Source organism: Pseudophryne corroboree, chromosome 3 (genome assembly GCF_028390025.1).
Source record: "Pseudophryne corroboree isolate aPseCor3 chromosome 3, aPseCor3.hap2, whole genome shotgun sequence".
Taxonomy (NCBI): Eukaryota; Metazoa; Chordata; class Amphibia; order Anura; family Myobatrachidae; genus Pseudophryne; species Pseudophryne corroboree.
This window is the reverse complement of record NC_086446.1, coordinates 521645085-521657380: the sequence shown is the minus strand read 5'-3', so window position 1 is coordinate 521657380 and position 12296 is coordinate 521645085.

The window sequence follows — 12296 nt, the reverse complement described above, 5'->3', positions numbered from 1 at the left end:
CATTTTGCGATTGCATCCTTCCGGGATGCAATTGCATAGTGAAAGTGCGCAATGCGTCCTCAATGCATGCACACATGGATGAAATACAGCGGTTTGCGATTTTTATACTATTGCGTCCATGTCTGAATAGCCCCCTTAGAACCTAGAGGTATACAAGTTGACTGGCGAAAAGTCTTCCAGGTTACTAACACCTATTTTCTAGGTTAGAGATGCAAGAAACCCAGTACAAGGTCCTGACCAGATAGTCTTCACAATTTTTTCCCCATGGTATCCCTTCTCTGCTGGAGGTGCCTCAAAGAAACATGTACGATGATTTATATCTGGTAGGGTTATCCCTTGATCGCTCCCTTCTGGAGCAAGATAATGGCCTTGGTATTAGAAATTTTGGGCTACTCCTGATTTTTGGCAACTTTGTTTGTCTATTCCTGTCTCTCGATATAAAATATTAATAACGCTGCCAGGGCATTCCTCCTGGTTCATCAGCACTCCCATGCTCCTCCGAAATCATGGGAATGATACCAATGCCTAGACTTCTACATGGCCATGGACGACATTTTTGCTCAGCCTCTGAAAAACACTCAGAATTTGTAGCACTGTGGTTTAATCGGACTGAATTTAAAGCCTCTGCTTCATATAAACCTTTTATCTCACAATCTTGATTCTCTAGGTGGCTTACTTCTGTATAGACTCTTCTCTTGCTTTTTGAGGGAACGACACATCAACCTGCTGTTGCATGTTACTCTACCAACCTTTCCCATACTATCCTTCTTATACTTTTATTTTTTTCTCACATTTCTCTCTTTCTTTTTTCTTCCTTTACAGGTTATATTTTCTGAAAATTAATTCAAATTTCTCTATTCTGGACGCTCATGGCTTGACCAACATCAATCTTTTGTTGCATATATGTGCTATGTGTTTGTCCAATTTGCATTCTGCTAATTTTATGCTTTCATTATTGAAACCTGATGTATATAAAAGTCTTTCTTTGAAAAGAAAAAAAAATGTAATAAAAAAAATCCAGAGTGATAAAGGTTACTCAACAAAGTGGTGGCCCCCGGATTGTGTATACCAAGCATGCACTGGGGTACTGCCTGTGGGTCTTATTTTGAGGTGGGAGTAAAGCAAAAAAGAGCAAGTTATACCCCTTTCACACAGAAAATGAAATTAGAGGGTAAAGCACTTCTACCCGATAATTTGACAATAAACACAGGTCCTTTTTCTGTGTGAAAGAGTCAACCTGGGTTGAAATTCCCAGGACTTCGACCCAGGAATTTACCAGGGTCGGAAACCCGGAAATTTCTACCCGGGTTGACCCTTTCACACAGAGGAAGTACCCATGTTAATCTGCAAATTACCGGGTAGAAATTCTTGACCTGGTAATTTGCTTCTCTGTGTGAAAGGGGTGTCAGGCAGAGACCAGCAAAATGACCCCGCATGGGATTTCTGTCTGAAAAAGGTATTGCTGTGCACCTTGCCAAAACCATGTTGGACTGCAGGTGAGGCACAATTAAAAACTGCAAAGAGATTTCAATTTTAGAGAACTGTATGCAAAATGAAATCTATTTGCAGCGCAAAAAAAAAAGTTACTCAGTATTTGCCATGCATGCAAAAAGTAAATGTATTTGCACCCCCTGCACTACAACATGGTTTGTCCAGAATCTCCAGATGTATAGTGTCGTAGTCAGAAAATATTACAGTGCACACATTACGTACAAACACCACATAGATGGCCTCCGTGTGCGTACTTATTCGGCCGTGCGTGCACATATTCGCAATTTGCATATGGTCGCTCCCGCGGTCCTGCGTATTAGCACGTGGTATGAGTAATTACTGTGGAATTTGTACTTGCATGGAAAAGCCACAAAGACATATCATATATCTAATCCATATATTGCATAAATCACCCACTGTCTGCTTTCTCTTCTAATAGCATGAAGATGGGTCACACTTAAATTATACTCCCAGAGACTCAAATACAATGGCCTTATTTACACAAAGCTTTGAAATCCTATGAAGAAGGCAAATACCTTTGTTTACCCCTATTGTTCTAGAGTAGCCCAGTTTCTGTCGAAGACAATAAATACTGGATTGTCATTGTCTTATCTGAGGACGGGACAAACAAGAAAGATAATATCCAGGAACCTAGGTTGACTGAAGAGAAACTCAATTAGCAATAGCTAACAAAATTACAAACCAGACACTTAGAAATCTGAAGTAATAAAATCCATAGTCTAAACTCTTGGATATATATATATATATTCCCAACAAATTGTAATAGCAGGAGTGTGTGTGTATGTGGATATATGTGTATCTTGAGGATGGAAATAGATAATCATATCATGTGTGGGATAATATTGTTTAGAGTCACGTAAACATTAATCTGGTGGGTATAAGAATATTATCATATATTACAACATTAAGTTATTAATAATACCAGATTTATGTATGATTAATGTGATGGGTTTAACTGGTCATGGGGCGGGAACTCAGATGCAAACAACAGAAATCACATCTCAAGTCTTAGCCATCGCCCACCTCTCGAGCTGACCAATGATCCCCGGTGCACAGGATATGTCCCACCCCCGAACCAATGGAAGAAGAGCACACAGTGTCTATTGTATTATGTTTTGATCCACTGTATAAAAAGCCAGCTGCATGCCAGGTCACTATCACAGACTCTGAAGGTCATCTACCTTGATGACTGTGGACCAGACTGGGAAGTGCAGGCGAAACTAAAATGTATGTACCATTGACTGTAGCCATTTTTCTATTGTATTGTATCGCATTGTTTATATTGTAACCCCCTGCAAGTAAAGAACCGTTGGTGGGTTAGACCGCAACATAGTTTTGAATTACAATTGGTGTCGTGTCCCATTTCCTTGCTAAGGTTTAAAGTGTATTTACAGCCACTTGGGCTGCTGCATTGTGCTAACAGTGTATAGGCCTGTGTACATAAACTGTGTAGTCACTACGCCCTTTCGGCGTACGTACGCAGAGTGCGTACACTGTACGATCTTGTGTATGTAAGGTTTGTGAACAAAATAAAGGTGAAAGGTTAATTACAGCGGCCGCAGCGGCTCAATATTAAAGTGTATTAAGTGTGTTTAAAGTATAGCTTTTAGTCCTGTATGTAAATCAACGTTTACAATTGAGGGCTCGATCCGGTTTTCACATGCTCACAGCCTAGCAGGTCATAGCAGACTTAATCTATCAGCAAAGGGTGGAAAGTTATCTTACGTAACCTTTTCCTGGTTAGTGGATGTTCTAAAAACCCTATTTGTGTGCTGTCAGATTGCGTCTGCTCTGTCTGGTCTGCAGAGGTGCTGATAGAACCCGTAAACAGGAAAAAAAGCTAATTAAAAATCTGTGAAATTTTTTTTGGCACCAAAAGCGTACACAAAGGGCACCGATACTTTGCATACCCTCTCACATTGTTTCCGCAAAGTTTAGATTGCTAGATTCGTTTAGATCTGTGTGAAATCGGATACATTTGTTGCTATATAGTTAAATTTGAAATAAAAGTATTTAAGGAAGTAAGTGTAAAGACACAAATGCAGGTCTGGCCCAGTCATAAAGGGTTACACAGAACAAGTTGAGTCTAGTGGGCAATAGTAGTTAGTATTGCTCACATTTATAGAGTTGTGTGATTTGTTTTATTGCGTACGCACATTGGTACACGTGGTACGGAACGTGAGGCCAGCGTACAAAAACGTGCACGTGGTGCAAGGCCGCACACGTGGCATAGGGGTACGCACGGTTGCGTAATTACGCAAGCTTGCGTAGGGTTGTGTGCGCATAATAAAACCACACGATAGTTGTTCAATTAACGTGGGATAGTAGCCAGGCTACAATAGCACATAACTATCCGGTTTCAAAAGCAGATTAGTAGAAAACTTTTGTTTAAACTGTATTGCCTCTGGGCTGAGGTTTCGCAGCTTGTGATTCGATTCCAGTGGTCGTAGGGCGGATAGGTAACAAGTACCTATACGCTGTGCGATTGGACCGCATGTTTGTGGGTGCGATACATAGCGCAACTTGATACCCCTTTATGAGCTTTTGAGTAAAATCGAGGTATCATTATCGCTGTATAGAGCATACGCAAGCGTGATTTGTGTACAAGTGCATAAAAGGAGTTTTCGCTAGTCTCTATCAGGAAATCTCCAACAACAGATATTTACTGGAAAAGGTAAGTCACTCCTAAAAACTTCCAGTAAATATAGGCCAAAGTAGGGGCCCTAAGTTGGGTACATCGCCTTTGCTATCGACAGTGTATCGCAGTACCGGCCAACATGGGCGGGAGTGGGTGAAAGCGCTCTAAGAACTTTCACCGTCTGTTTATATTGAGTATTTTGGTGTTTGTGGGAAAAGGCCCACAATTATGGGAGCCAGTTGCTCAACTAAGAGACATATGGTAGCCAGGGTTCAGCCAGAAGAGTCGCGGCCCAAGGGGTCCGCAAGGTTTATAATGTGTGAGGAATATGGTCCACACGCTGAAGTTTATTGTGACAAATGGGTACGTATGACTGACATCGTAGGGTATCATTCCCTAGAGTGGGCAGCTTTGAACCAGAGGTACTGCAGAATGTAGGCAGTAAAATATGTCAGATTAATTCCAGAAAACAAAGGATTAGACATAACGAGTGTTTAAACCTGTGGCACCAAGAGGGGAACAAACTCGCAAAGCAAGTTCCAAACTTAGCAGGAATGAGGGCACGGACACACCATTATCGACACAGGTCGAGAGGGAAGGGATGGCTAGAGTCAATGGTATATCTGTAAATGATAGTAGAATGCAAGAGAAATGTATTAACCCTAATTTTTGCAAGTTGTATCCTGTTTTGAAGTCTCTCCAAGGTTATAGGTCACAGGAAGATGAAGGACCCAGCCAAATCGCAGCTCTCATTCAGGCAGTCACCTTGCAGGAATCTCAGGTGGGGCCTATCCAACCAGTAAGAGCAGTAACAGTATTCCCCACTGAAAGAACTGGTGAGGTCACAGCTACCGGTAAGTGTGAGACGGTTCATTGCACAGAGACATCAACACTTTACAGCAAACAGATTAGGAACGGAATGGTAGGATTACATCCTGTCTTGGAAATAGTAACTCCCAATGGGGGAACCGATAGTCAGGGAGTAATCCTCACCAGGAATAATGCAATGTATTGCCCGTGGTCCAGATCAGAGCTGCGGTCAATCATTTCAGAATTCCCCATCCCCGAAAGCATTTAGCCAGATGTCAGAAGTTTATCAGAGATCTGGGTAATGCTCATGAACCAGCTAACAAAGATTGGCTGATACTTTTGAAAGCGTGCTTACCCCCTAATATTGACACCACAAAATTCATAACAGATTGTAAATTAGACGCAGAGGTACCTCTCACTGATGAATACAATCAGGAGAATGTACGGCAAATCAATCTGCAATTAGGAGTATATTTCCCTACTGTTGTCAAATGGAATAAAATCTTCTCCATAAGACAAAAGGAAGGTGAAACGGCATCCGAACATTTCCATCGGGCTCTGCAAATAATGGAGAGATACATTGAGGTATCGGATATAGGGAACGATGCGTATTACAGGGAAGTGGCTGTCTCTGTGCTAATGGACGGGCTCAATAAGACAGTAAGGGACAGAGTACAAACATCTTTGCCTAATTGGAGAGGGGGTCACAGTAGCTTGTCTTAGAGAGTGCGCAATTAAACAGCACAAGAATATTGCTAGGCGCAGGGAACAACAGGAGGATAAACTGATGACAATAAGTCTACAGGCTCTGACAGGAAAGCCCCATCAGCCCAAACCCCAGACTCCTGCTGTTTGGAAAAGACAGAGAATATGTTACATTTGTAAAAAGGAAGGGCATTTTGCCAGAGATTGTAAGAGTAGTAGAACACATAGTCAATATAGACCCCTAGACAGAGAAAACAAGCCACATTATTAAACACATAGACGGGATCAAGGGACATATAGTAAGGAATCACGAGCCATATAGAAAACACAGATTCGGTTAATGGGAAGAATGGAATAAATGCAACTTTACCCTTTTTGACAAAATTGGCTGGGGTTAAGATGAGGCCTCTAAACTTTTGCTTCTTTCTCTAGCAGAAATGGCCCCTGATTAATTTAACAGGAGTTTTGTTAGATATGGTATACATATAGCGTGCTCCCGCCCAGGAAGTACAAAGTATGTTGGATACCCATGAAGACTAATGTTACATTTTACTGTTCTAGATTCATGTCCATCACATGTAGAGGAAATTATCTCACAGATACCGGGTTCCCTATGAACTTAGGCCCTCATTCCGAGTTGTTCGCTCGGTATTTTTCATCGCATCGCAATGAAAATCCGCTTAGTACGCATGCGCAATGTTCGCACTGCGACTGCGCCAAGTAATTTTGCTATGTAGAAAGTAATTTTACTCACGGCTTTTTCATCGCTCCGGCGATCGTAATGTGATTGACAGGAAATGGGTGTTACTGGGCGAAACACGGCGTTTCAGGGGCGTGTGGCTGAAAACGCTACCGTTTCCGGAAAAAACGCAGGAGTGGCCGGAGAAACGGTGGGAGTGCCTGGGCGAACGCTGGGTGTGTTTGTGACGTCAAACAGGAACGACAAGCACTGAACTGATCGCACAGGCAGAGTAAGTCTGAAGCTACTCTGAAACTGCTAAGTAGTTAGTAATCGCAATATTGCGAATACATCGGTCGCAATTTTAAGAAGCTAAGATTCACTCCCAGTAGGCGGCGGCTTAGCGTGTGTAACTCTGCTAAATTCGCCTTGCGACCGATCAACTCGGAATGAGGGCCTTAGGATGGACAGGACACTGGATTGATGGCTGGGATAGTCCCAGTAGAGATACAACACACATAGAATTTTTTTTTAAGGGTATAGACCAAGCAGAGAATCACCTCCCCGTAGTGCCCAATCCAGTTGTCAAATTTTATAAAATCCTCTTTGCCTCTACAAACTTATCTGTTACTAAGCTCTATGTGATTTTTCTTCAAAGTTTCCTCCTCATCTCTTACGTTCACCGACAGGAGGGTACAATACATGGACCCGATTACAGTTCAAACGCCACATGCCTACTCGGTCCTTCAGAGTTCTGCCCAAATCCAGTATATCTCACCAGCATAAGGACACCAGTATTAATGCAGTGTGCCTGGTCATGCACAAAGGGTGGAGAATGAGAATACTGGTGAAGGGAGACTGTGTACCGACACCGATATGCATGATGGTGTGACAGCCTGTTGGTGAATGCCAAACCTGACATTTTCTTTTTTATTTACCATTTTTCCACTCTCTTCTCTCATCCAGAGACGGTTTACTTCACACAATTGATAACACACGATAGTAAATCAAAATGCAAAATTTGTGTTCCCTACAGGAAAAGGCAGTCTGGAGGTCAAAGGGGTATGGCCAGGAGTCCTCAGGACTTTGGACAGGTGGACACGGTAAGCCGGTGGCCCCCAGAGCATATCTTCCAAGTCTAGCTGAGGCGGCACACGGTCTGACTCATCTGGGCAAAGAGGGTATGTGCAAGTTGGTAAGAGCCAGGATAATGATAAAAATTTTCTTTACAAATTTTTTCTTTACACATTTTTTGCACTAATTCACTGGTTCAGTCTACACATTGGTCTTTTTAAATTTCTTTCCCACATACTTGACACCGAGAGAGACTGTGGAGAAGCATAAAGCTGCTACCAGTGGAAAACCAAAGCGGAAAAGAAACCTTCATACGCTTGTGGTCATCTTGAAACCCTGTAAGTAGGATACGCATCTGAAGACAAAGATACCTTTATACGTTATCTTCACCTTATAAACCTAGTGAGTGGGGTACGCCAATTTAGAAACACAGTTAAATTGGTGATCTGGTGGTGGAAGGAAGGAAAGAAAAAGATACCTTTATACATACAGTTTTACGCTGCATAGTGTGAGTTGGGGTACGCCTAGACTACGCCTTTGATCATCTATTTAAAGGACTTGTTACACAGTGTGTTGTATGGAGATATAGACTGTTCTACACATGTACTATTTTTGTTTTTTACATATTACTCACATCACTGGAATATAATATTGGATGAATATAAGAAGAGGATAAGAGAAGAAAAATCTGGAGGATCTACTGAAAGGGACGTATTGTGTATTTGTTGATCCATGTACACTTAAAGTGTTACAGTATAGCGCCAAGGATTTTATCCCTTCTATTTCTTGTACTTACCGTTTGTGTGGGAGTGTGGTGATACTCCAAGAGGGGACGCAGCTCAGGGCAGCTTGTAGGCACCGTTTTGATAGGAGTTTCCATTCTTTATTTTTCTCTGGTCATATATTACGAACAGCACTGATGACCCCACGGAGATCATCGATCAGAAGATGGACGAGATCTTGCAGTTGAAGTGGGAGTACAGGAGGAAGCACAACCTTACCTTAGCGACTGTGGGTAATGAACTGACCGGCTTGGACTCATGGTTGAACCCACGCAAATGGTTCTCAGGTTTAGGAGAGTGGGCTCAAAATGTCATTATGAGTGTGGGGAAGTTTCTCCTTTGTATCCTGGGAGTCATCATAATTATGGGTTTGATATTTAGGTGTGTTCAAATTCTAATGCGGCGCAAGCGCAGCACAAATTTGATGAGTCTCAGGAGTGAGGGCGCTGTTATAGCAGCAGATTTAATTTATGATCCATCCATAGAGACAGCGTTATGATAAGGATTGCAAATGAATTTCATGGCCTGTTTATTTCACCCGTTTTTCTTTGTCTCCCCCTCTGCCAAGATACAGCCAACCAGAAAAAGACGTCAGCCCTACCCAAAATGTTTATGTGAATGTATTTTTATATATGTGTCTTATCTTCATCTCTGCAACCTCCAGTTAATGGCACACATAGTCGACAGGTGATATCCACATATACTAGCACTCACGTATGTTCCCCCTCCATGTATCATCAACTAAATGTGCACCCCATTTGTTGAAACAAGAAGCCGAAAAGAGCTCGGTAGTGTTTGTTGGCCCATTTACAGACCCTTAATACGGGATAAGAAGGATGTAATGTATACTTTGCAATACCTCGAAGCTTATTTAGAACATATACGGCACGATGATACATGCCCCTCAGACATTGATTCATATATACATGCTTTTTACTATCCCACTAGGCTATACATTTCCCACCTACAACTCTTCCCGATCATCCAAGCTTTTGTATATATTGTATAGGTAATATTTTTTTCCTGTTTATTGATTAGTTAGTGGCAGTTATTGATGACTGCCAAAGGGTGGACTGTCGAAGTCAGAAAATATTACAGTACACACATTACGTACAAACACCACATAGATGGCCTCTGTGTGTGTACTTATTCGGCCGTGCGTGCACATATTCGCAATTTGCATATGGTCGCTCCCGCGGTCCTGCGTATTAGCGCGTGGTATGAGTAATTACTGTGGAATTTGTACTTGCATGGAAAAGCCACAAAGACATATCATATATCTAATCCATATATTGCATAAATCACCCACTGTCTGCTTTCACTTCTAATAGCATGAAGATGGGTCACACTTAAATTATACTCCCAGAGACTCAAATACAACGGCCTTATTTACACAAAGCTTTGAAATCCTATGAAGAAGGCAAATACCTTTGTTTACCCCTATTGTTCTAGAGTAGCCCAGTTTCTGTCGAAGACAATAAATACTGGATTGTCATTGTCTTATCTGAGGACGGGACAAACAAGAAAGACAATATCCAGGAACCTAGGTTGACTGAAGAGAAACTCAATTAGCAATAGCTAACAAAATTACTAACCAGACATTTAGAAATCTGAGGTAATAACATTCATAGTCTAAACTCTTGGAGATTATATATATATATATATATATATATATATATATATAAAATTCCTAACAAATTGTAATAGCAGGAGTGTGTGTATATGTATATATATATATATATATAGACAACGGCAGGTGCGGCACTCCAAGCGACGGGGAAAAAAGCAACTCTTTAAGTCCTTGTAATAGACAAGGACTTAAAGAGTTGCTTTTTTCCCCGTCGCTTGGAGTGCCGCACCTGCCGTTGTCTGTACATTTCTACTGTGGAGGCACCCAGCGCTATTGGACTCTATAATGGGAGAGCCGGACCTGCTTGTTGTCTATATATATATATATATATGTGTGTGTGTGTGTGTGTATATATATATATATATATATATATGTGTGGATATATGTATATCTTGAGGATGGAAATAGATAATCATATCATGTATGGGATCATATTGTTCAGAGTCACGTAAACATTAATCTGGTGGGTATAAGAATATTATCATATATTACAACATTAAGTTATTAATAATACCAGATTTATGTATGATTAATGTGATGGGTTTAACTGGTCATGGGGCGGGAACTCAGATGCAAACAACAGAAATCATATCTCAAGTCTTAGCCATTGCCCACCTCTTGAGCTGACCAATGATCCCCAGTGCACAGGATATGTCCCACCCCCGAATCAATGGAAGAAGAGCACACAGTGTCTATTGTATTATGTTTTGATCCACTGTATAAAAAGCCAGCTGCTTGCCAGGTCACTATCACAGACTCTGAAGGTCATCTACCTTGATGACTGAGGACCAGACTGGAAAGCGCAGGCGAAACTAACACGTATGTACCATTGACTGTAGCCATTTTTCTATTGTATTGTATTGTTTATATTGTAACCCCCTGCAAGTAAAGAACCGTTGGTGGGTTAGACCCCAACATAGTTTTAAATTACAATTGGTGTCGTGTCCCATTTCCTTGCTAAGGTTTAAAGTGTATTTACAGCCACTTGGGCTGCTGCATTGTGCTAACAGCGTATAGGCCTGTGTACGCAAACTGTGTAGTCACTACGCCTTTTCGGCGTACGTACGCAGAGTGCGTACACTGTACGATCTTTTGTACGTAAGGTTTGTGAACAAAATAAGGTGAAAGGTTAATTACAGCGGCCGCAGCGGCTCAATATTAAAGTGTATTAAGTGTGTTTAAAGTATAGCTTTTAGTCCTGTATGTAAATCAACGTTTAACAATAGTTACAGCTCTTTTCTGCTTTACTCCTAACTCAGAATTAGATCCTACTGTATGTGTGGAATACTAATGTTCAGGCTATTCCTTCAGATAACTCCATCCAGAGATGGGGCAGGAACACAGTGATCAAGCTGAGATGGCTTTAACAGAACAGGTATTGCGGCAGTAGTTGCTTATTGTCACAAAATGAGGCACTGCGCAGAATGTAGTCAGTAAACCAAACCTTGAACCCTGACTCTGACCTGCTTATTAGTGATGTAGTAGAGTTGGAGGTTTGGCTTACTGAACACAGCCCTAGCAGGGATTCATTGGGGCATCGATGAAGTGAATTGCATTACTACGTCCCTGGGCTTGCCGCTCTAGCCTCTCCTCCAGGATCACCACTGGAGGTGGTGGAAAGTTACAAATCTGAGCAAGTACAATCTAATATATTAGTGACAGGCATCTTTCCTGATATTATTGAATGGGACTGGCATTTACTTATTTATGTGTGTCATTTTTCAATCTTTTAACTAGTTTCATAAACAGGAAATCAGCGAGAACATAGTTGAGTGTCAGTGGTACTTTTTTTTTATTGAAGCATTACATAGTAATTTGTATATACAGTACTATGCATTGCTGATCCAGTTCAGCTTTGTAAACTGAATCATAAACACTGATGGCAGATAAGTCCCTAAATAAACCCACCATTCTATTGTCCAACCCCTACAACTGAGCTAATCCCTGGCAATATCAGTGGTCTTTCTAGCAATGTAAGCCATTAATTGCACATTGGATGTCACTATGCAAAATGTAGTTTTGACGATTGGGAGGGAAACAGCTAAATCTATCTGATACTCCCCCATCACCATGGTGTAGAGTATATGCACACTCAGCTTTTGTATACCTATATCTAAATTCACAGATAGCGAGAGAAGGTTAAATGACTCCCGAACCTGCAATATAAGTTGTCTTATCTAAAGAGTTACTAAGAGCATACACAAATTTACATATTAGCATAGCTAGCAACATTTTAAAATAGTTTCCAAGGACAGGATCATACACTGTGAGCACATGATCAGTGATAGTCCATACCTCCCAAGGGTACTGATTATTTGCAGAACAGTCTCAAATCACAGACCTTGCAAGTGGTGCTATTTGATCCAGAAGTGTTCATTTCTTGATTGACCATGGAAGCCTTTGGGTAGAGGAGGGGGGGGTGGTGGGGGGGGGGGGGGGGGGGGGTGGAGTGTTTATGTAGATCTG